Here is a 26422-nt window from a genome sequence, read left to right on the forward strand (position 1 = left end):
CACTTAACCATGGCAGAGCCAAATAAGTTATGTTAAAATGCATATGACCTCAAATCCAAAATGTCTAGATGACTCTCTCTAATCAGTATCCTGTTCCTTGATTAGCTAGAACTTGCCAAACAGAAACTGGGTTCTAAAAGCCTCATTCTAAACTAAGTAACAACTCCACTTAATACTTACATATTAAATGGCCCATACTTACACAAAAGAAGCATTTAATTACATGTATATGCTTTCATCTTAGTTCTCAGGGAAAGAAAGAAAAGACTTTATTCTTGAAAATACCTTCTGGCTCACACAGTACAGAAAAACAGTGGACATTTTCACCTGTTTTCTCACTGAGACAGCTACACGTCATTTCAAATCCTATTCAAATCTTCCAGTGAAGATAATTCTTCTATAAAATCTCCTCCAGAAAACAGCCAAAGGCCTGCAAGCAAACTATCAAAAAGAGCATGATTCTTCCAGTTCCGAACACTATTTAAGAATCTTATTTTCTACTGTCTTTGCCAAACAGATTACTCTCGGCATTGGTGACTAGGGAGCGGATTTCATTACTAAACCCAAGGTCACAGGTGGTTTCGCACTGAAGCATAATTAAATTGTGCAGAATGAATTAAAATTGTTTAGCAAATAAAGTCTCCTTGTTTGGGCTGAATAGGACAGATAGAATGCAGCGCCATGTTCAGGCTAAAGCCAGGCAGTACTTGGGCCCAGGAAGATTAATCTGGAGTGCAATCACTTGATGATCCCTGACTATGAATACCTAGTTTAAATTATTCCTCAGCCACCCTGGGATGGGAAAAGCAATCACTCATAATTAGCAGGTCACTTTTTTTGTAGGACTATTTATGCAAAGCACAGAGAGGAAAGCATAAGAGAAAAGCCCTCTTGTTTAGAGAAAAATTGATATGTGTGTTTGGGATGAATATGATGATGAAAGACTATTAAAGAGGAAAATAAGTTATTAAGGATGAAGGAGTTCACTTAATTGTATATTTCCATATGTGCACTTTGATGGGCTGAAAGATACCACCCAGGAAATAGGTAGCAGACTGGCGAGAGGAGCTTTTCTCACTTTGGAGAAATCAGTTCTCTGAGGCTAGGTTTTTAGAAAAGACACAGACACAATAAGTCCCTTGGAAAATGACTCATGCCCTTTCCCCAAAGAAGTGATAGGCTTTTTGGCTTCAGGAGTTAAAACTACAGCAAGAACTACACAATCTCACTTTTCAAATGACTACAAATATATTCTCAGTTTAGCCCTGATGTATCATTGAAACAATTTCTATTCTATCTCAGTTAGGTATTTGTCCAGTCAATAAATTAAAATATTCAGATTACTACTTAGAGCAGATCTTTTTGTTTGTTTTTGAACAATGCCTTCAGAATATGTTATGCAATGTTGACTTACAACAAATATTTATATGCATTGTGTACACATGTGAGGTGTGTGTGTGTTGCTATATGTATAGTAGTTTAATAGTCAAATAAATCCATGAGCAAGGGGAAGAGACCAGAAGAACCAGCTATTGACTTACTGGATAGAAAACACAACATTTGTTTAGTTGTATACCAGAAATATTTGTATGCCATAATTTCTGAAAGTAATCACTAAGCAAATTAAAGCTTCAGGTAACAATTAATGATGAATTAACCAGATTTACAAGTTCAAAATTTGTTAGTGAATATACAAATCATGTATCAGCTCTGTTGCCAGTTAGAAACAAAGCCAAAACATCTAGATTTTTTTTTTTTTTTTTTTTTTTTCTTTAATGCATGTTTTTCTGGTATGGTAGAAAGGATTCAGGGTATTTGAATTTGAAACTAAATTTGTAATATTCTTGCATTGCCTCTTACCTGATTCAAACATCTTTTTTAAGTTCCTCATCCAGCAAATGGCATAAGGTAGACTTTAGAAGCAACACAAATTAACACACACTCACAAGAATGGCTGGTAGTAATTTACTTATGCGAAAATATTCCAAATATTAAAATATACAAGTAAAATTTGAGATGGATCCAGATTAATCTAAACAAAAACTCACATACTTATGCTAGCAAAATTAATAACTCTAGGTAGTTTGAAAATATGTAAGAGGCTCAGGGATATATTGTAAATAACAAGTGCCTTTAAGGAAGTAAATTCTCTTCTGCTTGCACAGCTTCCTTAAGCTATTACTGGTTTTCCTAGCATCTCTTCTTTCTCCATATACATGTATCTGTTCAGTATTTTTGCTTGTTTGTTTATTATAAAAATATTACACTTGTTTGTATATTCCGTCTAAGTTGCTAGTGGAAATAAATTATTGATGATTGAGGACATACCTTCCAAGAGTGAATCTCAGACTGCCATACCCTGTATAGTCAGGATTCTATATGAGTGTAATCAAGATACATCTGTATTTGCCTGAGACAGTCCCGGCTCATGTATATTGTCTCAGCTTCTAGTCCAGTTTAGCATTTGCCCCTGATTTATTTATTGTTTTTTTATTTTTAAGTTAGTTAGTAGTAGTAGTAATTGTACTTTAATAAGCCATGATGAGTTCTATAGATCTTATTTGCATTTTTCAGTTAGTACTATATGAAATGTATGTGCAGGAAACAAAATTCCCACTTTAGCACATGACAAAACATTAAAGATAAACAGAGATAACTTACATCTCTTTCTCTGAACACTTTCCAGTCACATATATGTGCATACTATAAGACAAACTCACCTCTTTTTCAGGGACAATATTCAGGGCACATGTTTATGAAACCAAATGCCCTTAGAATGAGTAACTAGTGACATCTGACTCCTTCAAGTCAGAGATGATGGTTGTAGAAGGATTTGATGCTCCTATCCTTCTTGACACTTGATGTAATAGCCAAATTTGCCTTAGACTATGTGTACCATGAGCTGCGAGCTAGTCAGCCATCAGTTTATCAATGAGCAGTGTTTTTGGGTATTGAGAAATGACAGAACACCTTTACATTAAATACATTTGGGAAGTATAGGTTGAGCAGTTGTATCACAATTTGTAAAGAGAATGGTCAGAATGTTCTTGATAACTGGTTTTGTCATTGATTTTAAGATGCAAAACTGTAAGTATTTATATTATTGTTCATTAACTTACTTTTAAATTTTTCCATAAATCCTTTTAATGGCAATGACTTTTCCAAGATGCACATTTGGTAATATTCTATGTACTATATTTCATTTTTCAATAAATTTTATGTGAATGTGTAAACTGCACAAAATGTCTATTGACATTTATTATCCACCATGGAGGATGTAGTGAAATCACAGATTACATAAAAACTAGAAGACACAAATCAGCTGGAGAAGCATCAGCAATTACGTTAAAATATGGTCAGATTTAACTTGTATTACTACAAAAAGTATATTTAAAATTGTTCTATAAACCTGATTTTTCATCTAGACTAAATGATTGTTCTTTTCAGTTTATTCCTCACACTTGCAATTTATTTCAGAGCAGTTTTTGCTCTGAAAGTGAATTATGTCAATTTAATGTTATTAGCATTAGATGCATCAAAGACAAAATCTGTGATGTTAGTGCCAATAACAGGCATATTTTTTTTCATTCAATTTATTAAATCAAAGAAAAGCTTTTGAATGTTCCTACTGTTGAAGGTAAAACATCTGACAGGAACATTACTTCTAAACCCGGCTAAAGAGTCCAACACATAAGTTGTATTTATTTGTTTTTATATTAATAATACAAATAGAATTTGGGTAAAGTACAGCATTATAGTTAGGCATTGTTTGTATTAAATTAATAAGCTTATATAAACCTGGACTTGGTTGTTGTACAAACATACTTTATAATTGTGTTCAAGTAAATTACATAAGTTTGCTATCTAAGTAGAATTTACAATTGTCGAAGCCTACAAATTTGACAATCAACTAGATTAATAGATGGATAGAGAAAGAGAGAACATTGAAACAGAAAATTTGTGACACATTTTTTCACCCATCATAAAGGTAATGGCCAGCACTTCTATTACAGAGACAAGTTAATAAGAAACTCTCATAACAAACTTATTTAATCAAGCAAAGTTTTATGTGACTTGAGAGTTTTCAGAAATTAAGACGTAAATGGAAAACAATCCAATTTACAATAGCTACCTAAAAAGAGACACCTCGAAGTGAGTTTAACCAAGGAGTTAAAATATCTTTATACTGAAAACTATAAAACTTTGAGAAAAGAAATTGAAGAGACACAATGCAATTGAATTATATTTGAATGATATTTCATCTTCACAAATTAGAAAGATTAATATTGTTAAAATGCCCACACTACCAAAGGGATATACAGATGCAATACACTTCCTATCAAAATACCAGTGGCATTCTTCATAGAAATCGAAAAAATAATCGTAATATTCATATGGAACCACAAGAGACAAGGAATAGCAAAAATAATTTTAAGAATTTTTCTTAAGAAAAAAAAACACAATGCTAAAGGCATCACACAATCAGACTTCAAAATATACTACAAAAAAATAATAACCCAAACATAATACTATTGGTATAAAAACTTACATATCAATCAGTGGAAAAGAATAGATAGCCCAGACATAAGTTCATATATTTAGAGCCCACTAATTTTGACAAAGGATTCAAAAACACATTAAGAAAAGAACAGTCTCTTCAATAAATGTTACTGGGAAAATTGGATATCTGCATGCACGAGAATAAAACTGGACCCCTACTTTTCCCTAATATACAGCGATCAACTCAAGATTAACCAAAGGCTCAAATGTAATACCTCAAACTATGAAACTACTAGAATTAAAGATACTGGACTAAACAGGAATTTTTTGGAGAAGACTTCAGAGACACAGGCAACAAAAGTAAAAATAGACCAATGGAATTGCAACAAACTAAAAAGATTCTGCACAGTAAAGGAAACCATCAACAGAGTCAAGGGACAACCTACAGAATCAGATAAAATATTTGCAAACTATACATCTTACAAAGGGTAAGAATTCAGAATATATAAGGAACTCAAAAGACTCAACAGCAAACAAACAAACAATTCAATTTAAAAATGGGCCAAAGACCTTAACACACAATTTTCAAAAGAAGATACACAAATGTCCACCAAGTATATAAAAAATGTTCAGCCTCATTAATCATCAGCAATATGCAAATCAAAACCTCAATATCACCTCACTCCAGTTAGAATGGCTATTATGAAAAATACAATATATAACAAGTGTTGGTGATGATGCAGAGAAAAGAGAACACTTACAGACTGTTGGCAAGAATGTAAATTAGTACAACAATTATAGCAAACAATATAAAAATTCCTCAAAACACTGAATATAGAACTACCATACGATCCTGCAATCCCAGTACTGGATATATATCCAAAGAGAATGAAGTCAGTATATCAAAGAGATTTCTGTACTCTCATGTTTATTGCAACACCATTCACAATGGTCATGATGTGGAATCAACCTAAATGTCCAACGATTGTAGAAGGAATAACGAAAATGTGGCATATCCACAATAGAATACTAATCAGTCATTTAAAAAAATAAAATCCTGGTACTCACAACAATGTGAATGAACCTGGAGGTCATTATGTTCAGTAAAGTAAACCAGACACTGAAAGACAAATATCACATGTTCTCACTCATATGTGGAATCAAAAATGGTTGATCTCATAGAAGAAGTGAATTGAACAGTGGTTACAGAGACTGGGGAGAGTAGAGGAAAAAGGGGTAGGGATGGGTACAAAGTTACAATTAGAAAGGAACATAAGTGCTTGTGTCCCATTCCACAATAAGGGAACTACAGTCAGCAATAAGATATCCTGTATCTCAAAATCGCTAGAAGAAAGGACTTTGTATATTCCCACTACAAAGGAATGTTTGAGATAATGCATATTCTAATTACCCTGATTTGATTATTACAAAATGTGTTCATGTATTGAAACATTGCATTTTACCCCAGAAATGTGTCCAATGATTATGTGTCAATTGAACATAAAAGTAGATTTAAAAGATGGAATATAAAAAATAAATTTAAAATAAAAGAAATAAACATTCAAAGACTCAGGGAAAATTGCCCATTTTTACACATAGATTAGATCGTGATTGCACAAAAAGGGCATGATTTAATGTTAATAGGCTGAGTGGGAAAACCCAGCAAGACCTGTCTGTTCAAATTGCTTTTGGCCTCTGTTTAACATTCCTTCTTGATATGGTTTGGCCATGTTCCCACCCAAATCTCATCTTGAATTGTAGCTCCCGTGATTCCCTCGTGTTGTGAAAGAGACTCAGTGGGACATAATTGAATCATGGGGCCAGTTTTCCCCATACTGTTTTCGTGGTAGTGAATGAGTCTCACGAGATCTGATGGTTTTACAAAGAGAAACACCTTTCGCTTGCCTCTCATTCTCTTCTCTTGTCTGCTGCCATGTGAAATGTGCCTTTTGCTTTCTGCTATGATTGTGAGGCCTCCCCAGCCACATTGAAGTGTGAGTCTGTTAAACCTCTTTTTCTTTATAAATTACCCAGTCTGTGGTATGTCTTTATCAGCAGCATGAATACGGACGAATACACCTCTTCCTGAGTATGAGCCAGAAACTCTGGGATGAGTGTCTTATACCCTATGATCAGACAAGGTAGATATGAGCATTTCCTACAGCTGAAACACAGAAAGGCAGGGGAAAGTTAGAGTAATATTTCCAGGTGTTGTTTTCAGAGATGGAGTCTCACTCTGTCTCCCAGGCTGGAGTGCAATTGCAGGATCATGGCCAACGGCAGCCTCCAACACTTGGGCTTAAGTGATCCTCCCACTTCAGCCTCCTGAGTAGCTGGACCTACGAGATGCACCATGAAGACTTGTTATTTCTAGGTGTTATGACTGGCTTTGGGCGAGAGAGGTTCTTCTAATTTCTATGACTTTCCTTAGGGAAGGAAGAACACAGGGTGCTGTAACTCGTGTCAGGGATGAAAGAGGGGTGGGAGACAGAAGAACAGGAAGTCAGAGAGAGACCTTGCTTCTGAGGCTGCTTCTGAGGCTTTCCAGTCTCCTTTATTTCAAGGTACTCAGCATGCCAAAGTGCTGCATTCTGGATATGATTTTCTGAGATCCAACAATAGATAGATAGATAGATAGGAGAAAGAGGTGATAGATGATAGAAGAAAGATGTGATAAATAGATATAGAGATAGATAGATAGATAGATAGATAGATAGATAGATAGATAAGAAAAATAGCATAGTAAATGAGTGGTTTGTGATGAAGCCAGCATTCAATACAAAATTTGGTGAACATGGCAGTTTATAATTTTTCTCATTGCTGCCCATCCTCAACCAGAATTTAGAAATGTCTGAGACTTTGAAAGACTTTTAAAAATCAATGAAAACATCCCTCGATGGCACAGAATTATTTTTAAATAAGCTTTTGCAATTATACTTGTGTATGGTTCAAAATAAGTTTGGAGATTTTTAATCAAAATAATAAACTAATGCATTGTAAAAATCTTCAGATCTTCAAGCTTTTAGTAAATCATAATTACTGGGGAAAAAGCATACAAATAGGAAGTCATTGAAAAGTATCCCCGCAAAGCGGGTGAGTAGTTAAATAAATACAGAGGGCAGGTTGTGTATATAAGCTTTAATATTAAAATTCTATGGAGACTCTGTGGACTATCTCCACATTGGGACAAACTTTTAGTTTAAGCTCTTGTTAAAATTAGATAAATTGTGTTATCTAATATAACATATAAAATTATAATATATTTTATATTATTGTATAATTTACAATATATAAACATATACTATATAAACTATTGTATACTATATTTTATGTAATATAAAAAACTATTCTGCTACTTTAATGTTAACATAGTAAAGACATTTTTAAATTTTGCTTTCATACACTCAGTTATATTATTTTTGTTTTTAGTAATAATTTTATCCTTGAAAATAGTAATTAAATAGAACTGTACAAAATATATGTAATTGATACATCATAATTAGAATATAACAAATATAAATTTAAAAAGAAATAAATTTATAATCAATAAATCATTTGCAAATTAGTAATTTTTATTTTTAGCATCCCTATTTTACTCAAAGACTTGCCCAAATTTAGGTGATAATATAGTATTCTCTACATATAAACATCATACTGATAACAATCAGGAATCCTAATCAAATAAAGAGTCTTATGAGGATAAAAGAAAGCCCAGTTATACCCATTTATTGAATTCTTTCTTGTCAGTCGTATCTTTATATAAATACATCTTGGTATATTCTTGGAGAACGCAGGACAACCTTGCCTCGAAATGCTCTGGGTTCCTAGTAGCTTAATCTTAGGAGTCAGGTTAATAGGTCAATGCTCTTGCCAAACACATACATGACTTATTCTATTCATATTAACAGAATGTGCACATACAAATTGGATGTTAGTCATTTCTTAAGCACCAATTATATTATTTTACTTTCTAACTTTATCAAGATAAATATACATATTTCATTCTCAATTAAGGATTTTACTTATGGCACCTTTAGAGTCAGTGAACAGACCCTGAATATGTCAATCAGAAATGGCAAAGCGGAAATTCAGTAGCAAAATTGGAAAAAAATATGAGCCATACTCTTGCCTTTCTTTACAACCCATTTGCTTCTTCATGTGCCAGTGAGAAACAGTTATTTTTAATCTCTGCTTTAGGATACATTCAGTTTGTGGTTTAAGAAGAAAGTTATTGTGGGTTTTTTTCTCTTTTCTATTGAAAGCTTCTTAGCTGACTTCCTCCACCCTCCTTAGAGTTTAGCTAGCAAGTTATTTCAGAGCAAAAGTTTGGTGAGCAAGTCTTATTCTAACTCTTTTAGTTGGCGGAATACTTACACCACTGAAGGCATCGCAGCCCCTGCTAACTACTGATTTTAATGGATTTTGTGGCCATTCCCAGTCCATCTGTCTGCAATAAAACAAAGATTCCTTCAACTCCTATTGGAATTTCAGAGCTATGAAAAGTCAGAAAATACCAACTGGGAGATTACTTTACCTCCTTTTAGGGGATTAAAGATTAAAGTGTTCTTCTGGGATTAATTTATGTTCATCTAACATTTTGAATAGCTACTTTCCTCAAAACTCTGAAAAGAAATCTTTCCAGTGAAATATCCCCTTCACAAACACAAAGACATTAGAAAATAATAATGAAAAGCATGGCCTAATGATCCTGTAAAGAGAAATAGTGTAATAGGACCCAATCCATTCTTGAAAAGCTCTGAGATAACATCCTTGCTTCTCTTCTTCATTTGTTTTAAAGACACATATTCCGTTTTAACCGTATACTTATTTAACTATCCTCCAGTAAGAATGCAGTTATTATTTTCCTTCTGTCTATCATTTTACCAGGAAACCAAAAGAGAACAGAAGGGTGTTAACTCTATGAATTATTAGGCCAAATTCAAGCTATGTTTCTCATTCACTAACCAAGGTTACAATTCTGCAATATTTCTGCTCTCAATTCCTGATAGAAGGGATGGGGCAGAAATATTTTATTCTAAATTATCATGGAATTTCCAAAAATCTTTAAGCGGATTGTCCCAAGGCAGAGACACCGAGATCTTGGATGTTTAGAAAAAAAGTATAAGTAGATTTCAATTCGTCTATTGCGACTGAGATTTTGAAAACAATGGTTGGCTCCCTCTGACTTTCTTGGTCCTTAACCTCTTCTCCCTACCCACTGAGGGCAAAGTAGGCTCCCAGTTCCAGAGCTGTGAGCCTTTAGTTTCTGGAACACTTGCAGATTTAAGCTTAAGGAAAACAAATGCCAAGATGTTGTAGCTCCCATGATTTATTTCTTTATTCATTATGGCTAATATTTTTCTTCTCCATCATAAATGCCTAGAAACTGCCATATGAAATCTAAGGAATGTTATTACTCAAACAACAAAGGGAATAGAACAACTTAATGTATTTTATCATTTTACAGGAGGCAAACTAAACTGAATAAGTACCATGCATCATAAAAAAGAATCATATTTTTTAAAAACCAAAATAGAGAGGTGCTAATAAAAATGAAGGCTTTTCTATTTCACTCAATACCCTGCAGAGAAAGAAAAAGGAAGCAGTGAAGCTGAGGGGCTCTGCACTCTGAGCCAGGATCCTGCACAGATGTCCAGGTATTGCTTTTCAGTTTTCCCTTCCAAGGTCAAGGGGGAAACATGCCTATATGGGAGAGCTGAGACCTTCCTAAAGGTTTGGTGGATTATGTGAACCTATATCACAGGACGAGAAGGGGTGCTTGGGGCTGAGGATGTTCATTGCCAAAAGTCTGGTACTCCTGCTGGGAGAGCCTGTCCCCAGTCTGGTAACCTCTCAGTTGGCTTTTCCAAAGCAGCCCAGTGTCTGTGACTGTTGCCATTAGAAATACCGAGAAAATCCCGGCAGGGATTACCTTGCTAGCTGCTGATGAGTGAAGGAGTAATTAGGCACAAGTAGTTCCCTGACAGCAGCTGCAGAAAAGGCACTGGCTTCCTTCTGGAGAGAATTTCCAATGGCACTAATGTTATGACACACAGGAGATGTACTGCCCTCCATATGGAATGAAGCCAAGCCATCAGACTCATCTGATTTACGACTCTGAACCTGAATTCCTATGGAGATCTCAAAAGAACAAGGTCAAGACTTCTAGTTTGAAGTAATTCAGCACGCCTTTTTCTACAGCTGCAGATTTCCCTCGGAATGGTCTTTAATGTTAGGGCATCTCTGAGGTTGTGCTCATAAAAGAAAAAGACACAGATGTTTCTTTTAATGCCCTGACTACAGAGTTGACGGGTCAACTCGCCATATTCTGCATATTTAAAAACATGGTGTGGATATTATTTTAGGAAAAAAATTTTGAGGGTATGTCACTTAGTGTTTTATATTAATGGTTTTCACTGGAGAATTGCCTGATTAAATAGTGAAATAGACACATGTATGTTGCTGCTAATCTGCAAACAACCAGGGACCTAGAAGACAGTGGACAGTTGAAAAAAGCCAAGAACAAGGAAATATATCCGAGGAGGGAACATGCAAAGTACAGCCAAGTCTGTGACGATGCCAGAAGGAGTTAATTTGAATTTTATATTGAAAAGGTTTTCTTTTGTCTTTTCCTGAAAAAGTGCAATAGAACAGATTTTTACCAATATAAAAGATGGAATCAAGTGTTGAATGGAAGTGTGCATATATGTGTGCGTTGAAGACTGGCACTGAGACATAAAAGGTGTATTTATAAACAAAATTTGAGTAAGTGTCCCTCACTGGAAGAAATAATCAATTTTGGAAACAGAAAAAAACGGATATGCTGTTAATAGATGAGCTTGATTTCCGGCTTTACAAATGTCATTTCATATTTGGCCAGCAGGAGGTACACTTTGCAAAGGGCTCAGTTATAAACTAGCCCTGTACAGGGGGCCTATAAATCAGTTTTGGTAGTAGTTTGAATTATGTTCTTAATCATGTAAGGATACTTTTGCTAGAAACTATTCTTTCTCATATTTCTGGCAGTGTCTCTTATTTATGGGCATGCTGGAATCTGGCCAAAGCTTTTCTCCTAGGTAAAATGACAACATCTTAATTAGGAATGTTTGGTCTGTGGCTTTAGTTGCCAAAGAGCAGCTTCATTGTTCTAACACACAGACATCCATCATCAGTTCGTTCCCAGCGCCTGTAGCCTAGTGGTAGAAGCACAGGGCTGAAAGGCAACTGAGTCATTTTTTGGATTCTAGCCCTCATCTAGTTGTATGGAAAATGGCACTCACACTCTCTCTGAAGCTTAGCTGTGTCATCTTTCAAGTGGCTACCTCAGTTCCTAGCAGTTTTCTTGTCAAAGTTAAATAACTTAAAGTCAAAGAAATCATTTCTTTAAAGGAATGCGAAATTTTAAAAAGGTGATGTTAATATTATTATTTGAGATAATATATCAAAATTGACAGGTGAGTATAAAAGATGCTGTATTTTTATTCCAAATATTAATTACTTAGAAGTGTATAGAGAATCTGAATTTCTTGTGCGATAGGGTGGGGCTATGGTCTATTCAACTTTGAAGCTGCAGAGAAAGCATCCTATGGGCTCAAGAAATATTTGCAAATGCAAAAGAGAAGGCCACAGCAAAACAAAAGTAAGCAAAGAAGGTAACTAGAAAACTGCACTCAGAGAAAACTATAAAATTCCCATTTTTAGAGGTGCATGTAGATGAAAAACATTTTTACTGTTTTGGCTTCCAAACACAGCAACTGTAGCTTAAAATAAGAAAATGAGCAAAGATCTGAGAAATGTCTGAATACATTATTTCAAACATTTCAATTATAAAGAAACAGATAATTGTTTCTCATTTTTATAAATTTTCTCATCTACGAATTTCTTAGGATGGTAAAGGAAACTTAAAATGTGTGTGTACTTGTGTGTATATCTCTGTTGTGTGTGTGTGCTGTTGTAAATGTGGGACTGCTGTGTGTGTGTCATTGGAGGTAAGATGATCTCACAATTCAGGACAAATGTGAGAAAGTACTGGTCTGTCTCATATTTTAGTGATTTCAGAAATAAGGAAAAATCTAACACTCAAGTACACACCAAGCTACATGATTTATGACAAAATCTTGTGATACGATGAAGATTGGCAGTTTAACTTCAAACTTTATTCAGAAGTATTTAAGTAATCAAGCATGCTACCTTTGTCAAATTTCTTAGAAGTGTAAAGCAAGTGCTCTTAAGAAAGACTTGGGCAAATATAAATACCTAATCTGCTGCCACTAGGTAAAAATGCTGAATTCTGGAAGAGCTCCTAAATGATGCCCTGAGCCACAATAAAAAGTGGTGCAAAGATCAAAAACATTGAAATATGCTTTAGATTAAGAAGAACAACTCCTTATTAGTAGTGTTGTCAAATCTGGTACCACTTACCAGGATAGCAATAGCTAGTGAAATATAAGTACTACTTTATCGAATCTAAAACATTTAGAAAGATAAAAAAGTAAAGGAAAGATGTCACTTCTGCTGTTCTTCACCCATTTCTGTTGGTCATGTTTTCAATGATTAAATGTCTAGCCATCTTTACTTTTTTCTGGAAATTAAAATAAAATATAACTGATAGCCTAAGAGTTCTCTGTTTTTTTTTTTAAACTTCTTATTTTATAGTAAGTCAACTGTTAAGAAGTTACACAAATAGTACAGCAAGTTCCTGTGTACAGTTCACCCCACTCTCCCCAGTGATCACATTTTGTGTAACCATAATGCATTGTCAAAACCAGGAAACTAATATTGGTACAATTATGTTAACTCAAGTAAGTACAGGCCTTCTTCTGATTTCATTAGTTTTTACATTTGCTCTGTTTCTCCCTCTTTTGGGAAACTTTGAGTTGCCTAAATCTCTGACTGGTTATCAGTAATAAATATCATGTGATACAGAAACAAATCATTGACTAGCAGTGACATTAAAATGAGCAATGCTAAAGCATACATTCCATCTGTTTCCACTTCACAAGGTTTCTCACTTCAGTCTACTTAATCATTCCTACCCTCTTCTGTCTTCAAACCTCCCCCACCAATACCAGTATTCAGATAGCATTTGCCTAAAACAAGGCTTGACATTTTTGAGTGTTTTATCTTTGATAAGCTCAAGGGGCCATTTCTACAAATTCTAGAGGCCTCTTCTGACACTAATAGTGACAAACTAAAGAAATGAACATTTTATAAATCTAAGAACAATATTTTCTTCTAACTTGTGAATATTTCTTCTAACAGTGACTATTTCTACTCAGAGAACTCCCGGGTTCAACTTGCTAAGGAACAATGGATGTCATTGTTTGGAATAGAAAAAAGTAGCCTAAATAGACTCTCCTATCACTGATTGAGCACCAAGACAGTACTTTGGGAATGATCCTTGAAGAAGATATCTTTTAATTGTGTCATATTTTAAAGACAGAGAGAGAGAGATTACAATCATTTGCAGACATTTAATACATCAATACATCATAGGTGTTCTTGTGATTGAATTGTTAATAATCATTGCAATTAATCATATCATTAGAAGGATTTTAAAAGGTTTAATAAAGGGATCATGGACCTTACAGAAGACAGTGGATAGGTTAAAAAATCGTCATTATACAAAAATGGAGGAAAAATAGACATAATCACTAAAATCGTGTGATCTAGACTAATGATTTATCAAATCAGAGACGGACATCACTTGGCCATTTCTCTAAACTTCTTCAACAGGAAAGAGAACAAGGCCACTTTTCATAAGCTACCAGCTGGTGATATAAAAGACAAAAACTAGGACTTTGTAAAGATAAATGCCCAAATATTTTTTAAACTCCTGGAACACTAGAGCACCTTTTGGGAGACATATGATCTCCTTTAACTACCTATATATCTAACTAAGACAGAATTATTAAAAGATAGCAAGAAATCAGTCTACCTTCTTAACCCTACTTTCCCCAAGCCTAGACCAGTCTAGTTAATAGTATCTATTTTCACTTCATTACCTCTTGTATAAACGAAGCCAATATTATTGGACTGTGGCAAGTCTAGGTGGGTAGTTGTTGCTGGAAGAGAGGCAACATCAAGTTAGAGGACCTACAAGGTTAGGTTTATGACTATGCGACATTTAAGTTGTTTTGATAACATATTGCCAGGAGCTTACAAGTAACACAAGAGATTAAATAGTTTTGTAGAGAGATTTTTGACCTGTGATACATAGAAATGCTGAAGAGTAATTCTGATGCGGTAGCATCAAAACATTCATGCCAATCCTAGGCACAAAAGACATTGAAATAGAAGAATAATTTGGCATCGTAACAGTTAAAGGAAATTTATAGAGCACTGTTAGTCAACTGGACCTTTTTCCTTTGTGGGAGCTTTGGAATCTACAAATACAGAAGCTTAGGGCTTCCATCGTCCACTTGCTGTCATAGACATTTGGCCAGCTAGTTTTATTGGACTGTAGATCGAAGGTGATAAATTACTGGGCTCAAGATGCCTTGCAGTTTAGACTACAGAATTCAATTTTGAAATGGAAGGTTTTTTGGATATTATCTAAAATCTAAAGAGCAGTTACAGGCCATCAGAATTTCTGGGTAGGTCAGCCATGATAGCCTTTAGATTTGCATTTGTTAGAATTAGCATATGTAGGTTTATTTCATGAGGATTCATTTATTATTTTTTAGTCATTAAATCAATGATAACATAGCATCTACTATGTGATAAAAAACAAATCAGATACGAAAAAAAAAAAAAAAAAAGAAACAACCTTTTATTTGCCAGAGTTTGCAATCTAGGTTTAAGTAAGCAAGCACACATTCGTCATGGAGAGTTCAGAGTACCGTGACAACATGGATGCCCTGGGAACACACAGCCAGGTTAGCTAACTGTGGAGGGGGAAAGGCAATGCAAGGGCCTCCTGAGACTCTGACGCTCTGAGATTCATTGCATACAGCATGAAAAATGATCCTTTTTCAAAGCTTTGTTTATAATTATCTCTTTTCTCTGCCCCCAGAGCAGTTGTTATCTATATCCTTCATGAAACATTTGCATTATATCATCTTTTAATTGATATTATTCCATCATCCCTGTTACATGGGGAGCCCTATGAAGGCACAAAACTGCTTCCCCAGGTCTTTCCAGTTGTGAGTTCAGATGAGGCCATGTTGGCAACACATGTCACAGTTTTCTGCATAACCTGTGTTTGCACGTTGGTGCATAACTCAGATTCACAAATAGCAACTTCTGAGTATGCTCAGAGATTATGTTTTTTTAAGCTCACATGTAGTTGTGACACATAATATCCTGCACCCCACCTTCTGTAATTGCACTCTGTCACTTGCTGTACCTGCTGTATGAAGCACCTCTTCACTACTGCTGGTTCCTTCCTGCCAATGACACGAATGCCAAGGGTACCGTTTCTCAGCATTCTCCAAGCTACGTGATTCCTGCTCTCAGGTCCCACTTTGATCCTTGAGCAGTGATGCTACTGCCTGGTTGTGGCCCTGGGTCATTCAGTCTCAAATGAAAGAGCTCCACTTCTTTGACAGCACATACTGTCTTCATGTGTGTGTGCAACCCTTGAGGCAGGGCTTGGAGACTTATGCCATGCTTTCCTCTCCATTACTCGCCTGTTCCCCAAAATCATAACCACTGTTGAGTCTAGCAGCTTTTTCCCTTTTGTAAATCACTTCTTACAAACGGACACCCGAGGAGGCCACTCCATGCACTATTTTATTAGGCATTATCCTTAGGCTCAGTCCAGATGCCTGCTACAATAGCATTACTACTATGTCCTGCATGATGGTCTTTATATAGTCTCTTTTCAATCAATAGACATGTTTACTAATTAATCCATAGCCACATTCAATATGAAACAGCACCACCTAATATCATACAGTTGGAAAAAAAGGGACTTTGCCCTATACTCAGAAATCAAAGCAAAAAAATGTGAATAAATAGCATGAAGAAAAAATGCAAACCACTGTGCCGCAAGAATGACAATATGGTAGTAATATGTGTCTGCCAAACTGCCATCTCCACGAATTAATCTTTCATTTCATCTCTGGATTTACTGTCACACTTTGGCTGGGAGTACAGTTATGAGTGAATTGAGATTCTTTTATATTCATTTCTCATGCTACAACATAATAAACATTTTTATCGCCAAAGTTTTCTCGATGAATATGTTATTAGAAATCACAGAATTCATCTCATAGTTGACTGTATGTAATCAAAAATAAGCAACGTTCTTTAAAGTATGGGGTACATGACAGAGGTTTATGGAAAATCCATGTGAATATATTAAATATCATCAAACACACACACACACACATACACGTTGAGTCAGTCCCTAGTGCTTTATAAGTGAAAATAACTCCATTCAATGCATTAGATTCTATCTTAAATTTTTCCTTAAATAACTGATTTATCCCTCATTAATAAAGGTCTCATTAGCTGTTAATCCTGATTGATATGAGGAGCAGAATATTGGTTTCCTTTTACTGAGAAACTGGTATTCTACACAAATGTGGTGAATGTGTCATGCTATAAGGATAATGCTTAATGTAAGATAATGTGTGAGAATTCTTATGCAATATCCACACAATGTTACAGATTCATGTTAACGCAGAATGGTACATTAAATAATTTTTTTTTCTTATGGTTGGTCACAGAAGTAAAAGAAGACAACAGACATACACAATCTCATTTCTACATCATTCCATGGCCAACACAAGTTGAAGTGGCCAAACCCAGAGTCAAGTAATGGAGAAATATACCCTCCTCATGATGATGTCTTTACAAATGTATGGAAGAAAAGACTGAAGAATTGATCCAATATATCCATCTACTGCTTTATAATTTCCTGTCATGTTTCTAACTCTAGTCTGCTTTTCTGATAAAGAAACTGATTTGAAAAACTCAGTGTTTTATCCGAAGTCATAATCAAGAGTAAAAAAATATATGTTCATTGTAATAATTCCCTATGTACAAAATAAGGCACACTGGCAGGCTCCATTGAATCATCTTGAAAGGTTGAAAACATATCCACAATTTCAAGTATTTTCTTTTAAGTTTTTACTGAAGGGTGATAACAACTCTATAAAGTTTTAGTTTTGAATAACATTAAGAGGACACATATTGATAAGCCACCAAGCACTTACTAAAGTACTGAAAGCAGGTCTTGCAAAACAATGTGCGCATGGTTCAAGTTGACTGGAGATTTTAAGTTCAGTACTATAAGAAGTCTGAGTGTCATACCACATTAGACAGCTTTGTGAAGGTTCTAACACGTTGCAAACAAAGGGAAAATAAGAAACCTTAAATTGGGGGCAAAGACGCTTTGATGGTCAGTATTGTTTTGAACTAAAAATGTTTTGGAATTCCTGCTTTACTTTTCAATTACAAATAACTGTTTATCTTCATCATCATTAATTTTCTTTGCTGTGTGCTTACTGATAACATTTACACTGTTAGTAAACATTTTTGCAGCAATAGCATTTTAAGAATAATTTTTTTTTTTTTTTTTTTTGAGATGGAGTCTCTCCCTGTTGCCCAGGCTGTAGTGCAATGTAGTGCAATGTAGCGTAATCTCGGCTCACTGCAACCTCCGCCTCCCGGGTTCAAGCAATTCTCCTGCCTCAGCCTCCCTAGTAGCTGGGATTACAGGTACTTGCCTCCACGCCCAGCTAATTTTTGTATTTTTAGTAGAGATAGGGTTTCACATGTTGGTCAGGCTGGTCTCGAACTCCTGACCTCATGATCCACCCGCCTCAGCCTCCTAAGTGCTGGAATTACAGGTGTGAGCTACCACGCCCGGACCAGGAATAATTTTTTAATAAAACTATTTTAAGGCACAGTGATGTTTTGTTTCAGAAAATAATCACTTACAGTTCTGTTTCTGTTGAATACATGTACATAGTTTTCTCTCTCACACACACGCGCAGACACACACACATATACATACATACATACATACACACATACACATGCACTCACACATAGACATACCAGAAAGGAAGGTGCAAAATGGCAATTTTCGAAAGAGAGTTATTTTTCTTTTGAAAAGTAGGAAAGTAGGGGTAGACTGATTAGAACAGGGTGGCATAGAGTTGTGTTTAGCCCAATGGGATGTAGTTTGAGAGCAGCTATTATAGATCAATGTAGATACTGTGATTAGGTTACATCAGGGGAGGTTGTAAATAAAGCCCTACAACTCAAACTATTTTCAATGCTCTCAACAAAGTGGCCTTAATTTTACCTCTCTGTTTCATTTCACTGTAGGCAACATCCCTGATTATATATTTAATCTTCTGGCAACCTGACAATGTGTTTATGCATTTCCTAAATTATTAGTAAGAAGCCAATAATTTGGTCAGTTGTCTAGATGTGTCTAATCATGTACATGCTTCTAAACACATAGATGTTTGATATCAGTGATTGAATTTTTCACTTTTTCTCCAGATGTTTTGGTGTAAATGAGTTGTACTGATTATTATGAATTTGACTTTTCCAACACTACGGTATATAGAGTAAAAAAATTCATCAGTTTTATTTCTTTTCCATCTCTCATCTCAAAGTTAGAAAATGGCTACAGAAAGCCCACAAAGATTTAACAGGAATGAGATTTATGAAGTTTTTTCACAAAAGTGAAAGAATGATGCTCACAGTATATAATAGATTGAATAGTTATTTACCTTTGTATTTTATCAACAGATGCTACATAATATTCTTTGAACTGACTTGGTAGAGAATTATACAAGGTTTCTACATGTTAAGTCAAGTCTTTTAAAACTTGTATGACTCTTAACCCACAAGCATAAGATTTGTTATATCTATGTTTCCAAACATTAAATCATGTGTTAGAATAGCAAGTAAAGTGATCAAAATCCCTAGGTTTTGGAGCCCAGGAGACATGTTTCAAATATCATTTTAAGAATTGTGTAGTGTGGGCAAGTCCCAAGCTTTGGTAAAACTTAGCTTTCTAACAAATGACATAGGAATGAATGCTTACTTTGTAAGATGTTTATGATGATTAGTGGTGGTAAATGAGCAATGATTTTTATTAAACTCTATCAATAAACAATAGTTTAACATTGATTATTTTCAATTCCCCAAATTGGGAAATTAAATGTTTCATAGGAAGTCACCACATAAATTGTGAAATTAAATGTTTCATAGGAAGTCACTACATTAGTTCCAGGAATAACAGAATGAATGAATTTATTAAAATGGCTATTCCTTCATGTTTACCCACTTTTTCACATACGCATCTCAATCTTGTGTCAATCAGTCCAGAAAATGTTAATGGGACAGCTGGATTACACAAAGGAGAAGAAAAAGATCATAGGAAAGAGAATGAAATAGGGTATGTAAGCAATTAGAATCATGTTTAAAAGGGAAAATGTTGAGTTCATAACTAGTAGAATCCATATCCTAACTATTACTCTCTTTTCTTCCCAGAAAAGCAAAGGCTAATTCTCAGCCTTTTGTAGATGAGAACTCAGTATCAAAAGGGTTGATTCCTCACATAATGTGCTGAATTAACAGTAAAGACCCGTTTACAACTGGAGGGAGTTTAAAGAAAAAAACTAGTACCAAACTCCATCTTTTTGCAATCAAACTATATGCAAATTCTATTTATGTGGCAAAAATATGAACTGATGTTCTTGATGTTCATTTTCAACTTTTTTATGTGTTCCAAAGTGGAAAAATACTCTATAATGTCAGTGTTTCTGAATTTCGTTTCACACAATTTCATAAAAGCTAAAACTAAAGTAAAAATAATTCCATCATTATTTTAAAAGGGTATACTGAGATACTGTAGTTATGGATACCAGGTCATTGTAATTGATGATGAAAGCACATGACTCAACTGGTGGGTTACCAACTGGTACAAATGAATTTAAAAAGTTAATTGGGTTTAGATATAGTATTTATGTTCTTAATATTTTTATAATTACACACATACATTCTCATATACGGATATATACAAATGCATACATAAATACATGTAAATAGACACTTGTGAAATATACATACATATATTTATGTTTCTTTTTCTTCAATAATTTATTTCTTCAGTTGATTTACCTAGTAGGTGTGACTTATTTCATATTATTCTGCCTTTTTTACAGTATAATTCTTATTTCAGTCATTTACTGAGGTATAACAATGTACTCCAAAACTTATTGGCTTAAACAATAACGATTTCACTTTTTTATGAATCCTCAATCTGAGCTACGTTTCTACTAATCTTGCAGAGAGTCACTTATGTGGATATGTTTTTCAAGTCAGCCTGAGGCTGGGCTCAGTGTCTTTCTTTGCAAGTAGTCTCAAGTATTGTCCTTCTATAGGGCCTCTCCATGTGGCATTTCTACCAAGACAGCAGGACTTCTTACATGGAGGCTCAGGATTCCCAAGAGCACCAAAAATGGAAGCTGTGAGGTTATTTTAAGGCTTGAGCTAGAAACTGGTGAGCATCACTTACAGCATATTCTCCTGGTTAAAGCAAGTTATAAGACCAGCTCAGATTCAGGGGAGGAGAGGTGGCATTATATTAGGTATGAATTTTGAGAGTCATAAATGCTGGGAGGCACAATTCATTTGGGTCCACCATTATTCCCTCTGTTGCCTAATTATTCATATTTCTCCCACATTCAAAAGTCGTCAACTCCTTCTCAAATTACCCAAATATCTTATCCCACTGATGCACCAAGCTCGTTCTTAAGGTCTTAAATAGCATCATGTAAACATGTCTAGGTAAAAAGGATGCTCTTGAGTACAATTCTTTCTCTATCAGAAGACCTTTGGTTAAAGAAACAAGTAATCTTTCCTACACCCACCCAGCATACAAAGGTGAGACAGGGATACAATATATGCAATAGACACACTTACCTAAATGTGTGAGCAGGAGTGGGAGAGAGGGGAGATGGGAGGTGGAATCCTCAGTAGTTCATAGTAATTCTGAAATCCACATAACGTCATATCACCATTACCAAAACATGAGAGGTTCAGTGAAGGTCCTGCCAATCACCACACAGAATACCAATCACCAAGACAAGTATTGCCAGGGACGAAGTCTTTCATTGGGTGCTGCAGCTAAGGAGATGGGAGATTAGTCTCAAATCCATCTCCCCGACGAAAATTAGGGGCTTATATAGCAGAAATATAAAGACATGCAGGAAAATAGGAATTAAGAACAAGAGGAGTTGGTCAACAGGAAGCAGGTGGTCAGTTAGACAATCATGATGGTTGAAGGGTCTGACATCTTATTATCATTGTAAATTTCAGTTCCTTGATACTACCTGGGAGAACTGATGCTTGGTTTTCTAAGAAAGAAACTCAGATAAGACATATATAACTTTCTTAAGTTTTAAGACTGGGGAGATCAATTTCTATGTTTATTCAAAAGAAACCATAAATGTTGGTTCTATAGGACAACTGAACTAGATTCGTTACCATCCTTCTTCCCTACTCTGAGGTGAACAATGTAAGATGGTTAGGACTCATTTCTGTTCCACTTCACCTAGAAGTGATTGTCCTTGTTATTTGATTTTGTAATCTGGGCTCTTGACTATTATTCAGTATGTTGTCCATCTGCTTCCTTACATTAGAAGTTTAGGGACCCAGATCCTCATTTGCATCTTGAATTGTCTTTGCCCTTTGAGACTAAACTATTATAATTCCTTTAAAAACTCAGAGGGCCTTAAAGTTTGAATTACAATCCACTCCATTAGACAAAAACTATGCCTACAAATTTCTCCAAGATAGGCCCAGCTCCACTTTAACCTAGAGTCATGAAGCCATGGAACAACATATTTAACATGTCCAGAATTCCTTTTCCTAGAAGGGAGTGCCTATAAGGCCTTTTGTTAATTAGCATTAGAAGCTCTTTGTCTAAGAGGGTCTGAAAGGCTCTGCCTAAAGTCTTATGAAGGCTTTACAAACCTTTTTAAAGACACACCTTTTACTTGATTTTAATCCTAACTTTACATTTGATTTTTTCCCTAGACGAAGATGCTGTGAAAGATAAATTTTTATTTTCCAACCTAGAAAGTCCAGATCAGAAATGTTTCCTGTAGATTTTGATCGATAACAAAATAGCTGCTTCTTTTGTTCATCACTATCTTGTAACTTCGCAGACACACTAAAATGAAGTCAGTGAGTGTTTGAAGCATTCTGCCTGAAAATCCTTGCACAATTCAAAAGTTAATTACAAATATCTTCTATTGTCTGTATCACCATAGATGACCACTTCTGTAGTTATTTTATCAGTAAATAAAATGATGAGTATCCTTTCTGAACCTCCAGTGACATATATTGATTTCTCTGCCTGCAATAATAGTCTCCTTACAGTTTTTTCAATGAATTTATTTGTATTTTTAATTGGCAAAGAAATTCTAATTCAATACAACAAGTAGAAAAATATTTCCTAAATAATCTGGGTGGCAGAATGCCCTAAGTCATAATTTCTTTTAGAAATCTTAAAGAAGATTGGATTTTAGCGAAATGTACCTGAAACAGCTAACACTCAGTACTCAACTTCATTGGCAAATTAATAAATACAATTAATCAAAAATTCTGTTCAAAGTCTAATTAATTATTTATTTTCTGTTTTTAAACTGATAACTCATAACCAGATTATTAACAATTGAAACATACCACACATAGATAAAATACCACAGACATTAGAATAAGTGCAAGAATAATTTATATCATCTTGCCAGATTAAAAGAAAACTTACTAATATTTTCAAAACTCCCAATAATAAAAATACCAGCCAACAAGTCATTTTAAGCAGAATTTACCAAATTTACACACAATTTACCAAATAAATTACCATTATTTATCACTAAGAAGTGGACCTATATCAGTCAAAATTAGTATAACTAATTTTGAAAAAACTCAATTTAAACAATAAAAAGTCTATAATAATGGCAATTTTTTGTTTTTGAGAAGTTGTAATTTGCTAAGCTCTGTGCGAGGAGGATGCCTTTTATTTCCCTACTTAGAGATGAGATTTTTTTAAAACATGAGAAACTAGACAAAAAACAGACTGCAAGGTCCAAATCCAATGGATGTGCACTTAACTCCCAATCTTGCTATCCTCAGGATTATGGGAAGGAAGGAATGAAGACATAAGGAATATCTGTTTCACAAGGAATTTAAAGCACTTGTTTGAGAATATAGATTCCATGGGAGAAAGAATCTCAGTGTGTTTATTTTTGCTTTCTCAGGGCACATTTCATTACATCATTTATAATGAACAGAATGGCTGATAAATATTTGCAAATTAGACAGCCCCTTTGGTTTTATTTCAAAAATTGCATTACAGCACAACTTTTCAAGAATTCACATAAGCAATGAGCCATATTTTAAAAATATATATTCCTTTCACAATTTAGAGATTTGACAATGCCATTCTAAAACAGTATTAAGTTATTAACCTATTGTACTTATTTTACAGGTACTCTGTAGGGATCATTGTTCAAATGTCTTGCTTCTCGATCTTCATTAACTTGGGCAAAAATTTATATCTGAGGGAACTGACAATTCCTTGAATTTCTGGCTGTTTTTCTGTGTCAGATTATAAGGTTTATAACACCTCTTTGTATTAATTTTTTATCTGATATCTAGAATTACAAATTATGCAAGGGATAAATACTGTCAGTATTTGAGTTGGAATAAGTTCTGACAATTCCTAGACTAGATTTAGAGAGATGGTCTTTATCCATGACTTCACCTTCTCATCCCACATTCTGAAAGACTCCTCTTACTACTTGGTCTGATAGATATTGATGGATGCTAATGTCCTGACTGTTTCAATAAACTGGTCCCAAGGACCAAGGTTGCATCTAGCTCTGCACTTTTCAATCAACTTCCACACATTTTTCTTTGTTACAAGACGTAATTCCTCTCCTCAATCCCTTAGGTTGTCCTTCTTTCTAAGTAAAATCCGTATCTCCAAATGTAGCAATGAGATCATGTGATTGTGTCTATGGCAGAGACTGCTAAGTGTGCACAAAAATAATGTAATCTTCCGGGTTTAGCACTTGAAACAACTAGATTGCATTTCTCAGAATTCCTGTTGGTAGGGGTGGCCATATGTAGAATTCCATGTAATGGAAAGTAACAGAAAATTATGTATGCCAATTCTAGGACTGGTCTATAAATATCTCCATATGTGATTTGTGCTCTTTCCTCAGAGTCTCTCTGAGAGGCAATTTCTAGGGAAACCTAGAAAGTACATGAAGAAGATGGTGGAGCTACTGTCAGCTTTGGGAACTGAATGACAGCAACTTCATGCAACAGGAGAATATCATGTTCAATCCATTCAGAAGCATATATTAGGAAGTTAAAATGAATTAGTAGTTTAGTCTATTCAGACCCTTAAGTCAGATCCTGCCAAGCAAAGATTTTTTTTCACTATCAGTTTACAGACATATTAATTGGTGAACAGTAATTGCTAAATTAATTGAATATACATATGAATAAATAATTAAGCCTGCACTGATTTATGTTGCTTTTCAACCTGGCTAATTATTGAAGCATATAATAATTATAAAATTTGTAGAGAGAAATAGTAGATCCAGTGTTTATAACTTAAGGTTAAAAAATATATAGACCTCTTATGAATAAATAAATATTATTTTATGACAATGAATGTGAACATAACTACAAATAATATGAGTATGAACAAATATATGATATACATTTGTATTTATTTATAAATGTGAAGCTATATACAAATAAATATATAATTTATCATTTATAAATAACAAATGTATTATGGTCTTTTCACTACTATATTGAACTTCTGTGGTAGGTTCTGTCCTAATTAAGGTTTTTTATGTTAAGTTATTGTAAACCACAGAGGTAACCGAACTTTTTTGTCAATTGTGTTTCTAACTGTAACTACCCTGGACATTTTCCTATTCACAGACAATTGTTGTCTTGTTTTAATCCTTTTCAAAGATGGTTTATAATAAGCTTTAGATCTTTGACAGGTGCTCTCAAATACAGATTTCTGATAACTTTAGAAATCGTAACATTGGAAAAAAGAAAAATGTACAGGACTCATGAAGAGCTGAAATGGCAAATCAAGAATTAACTAAGTGGACTGAACTTAGAAAGCTGAAAAAACCCTTTTAACACTTGCTTGGAATATTGCTGGTGCTTGTTTTGTTTTTCAGAGTCAAGGAAACTTGTTCTGAACTATTTACAGCCTTTAATAAGTCAGTAAGTTATACTCCTGGGATCAAGATTTGGAACATGTTTGTTTCTCTCTGTCTGGTTCCTCTAGAATTTGGAAACTATCTGTGAGTATTCTTAACTTAACGGCAGTATAGTTATTTGCAAGAGCGCAATAATAATCCATTTTTCTTTTGTAACAGGACACAATTGGAAAAATTGGTTAGTTTACCAAGACTTGGACTGGTTCCTTTTAAGGGGTCGGTCTCCACTTGCAGAGCCAATAAAGGCCCCATGGGGAAATTGGCCTCATACCCTTACCTACACAGTCCCTATCAGGGTTCCTGACTGGTGGTCAGTAAAGAATGTCACTTTCTAACAGGTCTAGGAGCTCCAAGTTTATCTTGGGACCTTAAGAGGAGAGAATCACTCAATTCATAGGTGTTTGAGGATACAAACTAATGGTTGAGCGTGACTTAAAGGTCTTATCTGAGATTCCTCATGGAATAAACTTCCATCAAAGCCAATCCAAAAGGCCTATGTAGAAATAATTATTCTGGCTGTACTTTATGCAAGTAATCAGGCCAAGTGTAAAACTAAAGTCTATTTTGCAAACCGTTCAGTCCTACGATGATTTTTTAACAAACATGGGGACTGGGGAGAGAGAAATCATGTTTCAAAACTTCTCATACATTTGTCAATAAATTCTAAACTCATTAGTTGTTTTTAA

This window comes from Chlorocebus sabaeus, chromosome 24, assembly GCF_047675955.1.
Source record: "Chlorocebus sabaeus isolate Y175 chromosome 24, mChlSab1.0.hap1, whole genome shotgun sequence".
Lineage (NCBI taxonomy): Eukaryota > Metazoa > Chordata > Mammalia > Primates > Cercopithecidae > Chlorocebus > Chlorocebus sabaeus.